The following is a 3,004-nucleotide window of genomic DNA, read 5'->3' as shown; positions in this document are numbered from 1 at the left end:
TTGAAAATCCTCAGGAATTGTAAGTGCGTTTGTATGTCTCTGTTGATGCAAGTGTGTGTGTGTGTGTACATGCACACATGTGAGACTATGAATGTGAGTGTCAGAGAGCACGAGAATCCTGAAGTGTGCTAGTGTGGAACTGCATATTTTTCTGTTTGCTGGAATGTGACGGGTTGTGATTGTGTGCATGTACGTTATTGTCCATATTGGTGTGTGATTATGATTATGTCAGAATGTTTATTTATGCTGCCGTGTTTGTGCTTACAGCCATGTGTATGTTCACAAGTTTGTGTACCTGGATCTAAAAATGTAAGATGTTGCTATAGGATGGATGCCTGCAAGAACAAAGTGATCCCTTGACCTCTGCCATGGAGTCACATGTCAGTATCAGGTACGTACAAGCAATCAAATTCACATCCTGAAAGCTCTGTGTGCATCAGCTAGGGGGAGTTATATAGACTATTGAGTATATTCACATCACATCTGAGCTGTTACATGGACCTTCTTATTCCATGTTAGACAGAAGGAAGATCTGAAAATTCAAAAGATTCTGTAACCTTTGGATAATCAATCATTCTGTTGCTACGCTTTGCTAACGTCATAAACCACAAGCCACTGCATCCAACCACAAATCCAGTGCCGAGTCAGCACATAGTCCACTGCATCCAGCTGCAGTGCCAGTGCTGGGTCAGCCCTCTGCACTGCAAATGCCCATGGCAGGGGGCATTGTGAGAAATGTGCCTTAGTGCCACAGTAATACAAAGTACTAAGGCCAGCAGAGCCACTTCAGATGGACTTCCTGGGAGCATCTTATGAGAGAACTTGTAGAGACACCCTTAGGGCTTACAAAGACAGGGTGCAAAGATCCTGCACAGCTGGGGGAATGTACAATGTACAGCCTCTCACGGTGATCTGACAGGTTTTTAATTCTGTGCACATTACAAATGATGTCTCAAACATGGCTGGATCCCTGGTCAGTTTGCTTAAGTGAAGCTTGAGTGATCTATAAATAATTTTCAGATTTCATTTCACCTACAAGTGAATGAATGAATACTGCTATAGGGGTTTGTAAAAATCTACAACTCTTCTGAAACATGAAGGATTGGGATCTATTTAGGTTGGAGGTTTTCACTAGGATGGGGGGACCTGGATTTTCTCTCTCTCTCTCTCTTCTCACTGTTTTTCTTCTGTCTCAGTTCCCAGGGATCAGCAAAGCCTCCCCACGTCAGTGGAGACAACACATTGACACCACAAATCCTGGGATGTGACATGGTGAAGATAAGCCATCTGTACCCACACGCAGTGAACGGAGCAGAGCAGACCTCCTTGTGGCTCCAGTGCAGAGGAATATATTTAAAATCAGAGCCATTTACAAGGAAAACAAAGTATGTAAAAAACTAAAGAGCGTGAACTCCAGAGACCAGGGGAAGATAACAAGGAAAAATACACAGCAAGGGGCGTCCAGGGGCTCTCAAATGATGCTCCCATTTGAAATATGGCAGGAGAGTGGGACATACATTCAGGAGCATTTGGCCATAATGCTTTAACATACCTGCTGAGGTGTCAGTTAAATCCCTTTGCTGCTTCATCTCCTCCAAGTATTTCTGCCTGTTGTCATAATGGACTTGCAAATTCCATTAACCCCCTTCTCTGCAGTCTGTGGGATTCATGGGCTGATGTGCCACCAAAAGAGGCAGTCTGATCTGGAGATGCCAGAGTGATGAATGTAGTATAAATGCCTAGATAAAGAGAAATGCAGAAATAGAGTAGATTAGATCTGATAGAAAAACAGATAACTGGATGGATGGATGGACAGATACTGGTAGACAACTTAGACTAGTATACTCAATAGTGGTTTAAGTACCAAAAATCATGAAATTAACACTTCCAGTTCACCTCATGCCTTGTACCAATTAAGACTAATTAAATATCATGCTGACTCAGCTCAAGCCACATGATTATGATCAGTGACTTCCACAGTCTATAAACATATCATGGTGCTCTGCGTGAAGCCCTGTACAACAGTTAATCCAGCGATTCTCAAACCTTTGCAGTGGTGACCCCTTTCACATAGCAAGCCTCTGCGTGTGACCCCCCCTTATACATTAAAAACACTTTTTTATATATTTAACACCATTATAAATGCTGGATGCAAAGTGGGGTTTGTGGTGGAGGCTGACAGCTCACGACCCCCCATGTAATAATCTCATGACCCCCTGAGGGGTCCCGACCCCCAGTTTGAGAACCCCTGAGTTAATCCCTTTCCTGCAAGCGTCACAGCAAAGAGACAGTGTTCCCAGAAGGGAAATCACAGCCCCATGTGGTCCACAAAGGAATGCTACTGGAACCTGTTGCATTTTCACCAGGCACATGTAGAGATGTTTGCCTCTTTCCTAGATATGATTGCTTGAAATACCTTTGTAAATGCTTCAAAATTAGGCCAAAATATCAGAGAGAGAGAAAACAAAAATGGAGTTCTGGGAAGTCAAGCCCAGACTCCACACAGTAGCTCTTCATAATATAACTGTCTCTCTCCTTTCTCAAATGGTTTTGATAATTTAAATCATTATCAATATAGACATTGGATTGTCATCATTAGATTCCATAGTTAAGTATCCTTTGATATGAATAGGGGCAGTTTACATCTCTCTCAGAACTAGTATTTTAGGCTGTCTGCAGATTCAAGCCAACCTCCTGGAATTGGTTTACACTCACATCACATTTAGAAGGTTATTTTTGTGAGCAGAAGGGTTAATGATTTAAGATAAAAAGTGAAAACAGATTCTAAGACAGAAAATAACAGCTTCCAGGAAAAAGGTTTACCAAACTGCTATGGACTAGCCCAGTTGGACCTGTGAAGAGAAGCACCAATCATGAATGCTGGGTTTGGGTCTGGATTTTGATCCTCCACCCATTTAATAGTCAAGGTATTTGGATGAAAGAGAGATCTATGCAAGTGTAAGCGGGGGAATGGTCCCGCTATTGTGGGGAACTTTCCGGGCTT

The 3,004-nt window shown here is 42.6% G+C and overlaps 1 protein-coding gene across 2 annotated transcripts in view; it reads left to right on the top strand.

Annotated features, from left to right (window-relative positions):
* The first annotated feature begins 286 nt into the window (after positions 1–286).
* Positions 287–3,004, top strand: part of ASIC1 (acid sensing ion channel subunit 1) — a 147,010-nt gene continuing 144,292 nt past the window's right edge. For both annotated transcript variants that reach the window (XM_024214737.3, XM_024214736.3), the window contains exons 1-2: positions 287–391; positions 1,197–1,385. The gene's annotated coding sequence lies outside the window, so the exon portion shown is untranslated. The remainder of the gene's footprint in view (positions 392–1,196; positions 1,386–3,004) is intronic.

The sequence above is a fragment of the Terrapene carolina genome, unplaced genomic scaffold (assembly GCF_002925995.2).
Source record: "Terrapene carolina triunguis isolate 2854851 unplaced genomic scaffold, T_m_triunguis-2.0 Scaffold641, whole genome shotgun sequence".
Taxonomy (NCBI): Eukaryota; Metazoa; Chordata; order Testudines; family Emydidae; genus Terrapene; species Terrapene triunguis.
This window is presented reverse-complemented; position numbering and strand designations above follow the sequence as displayed.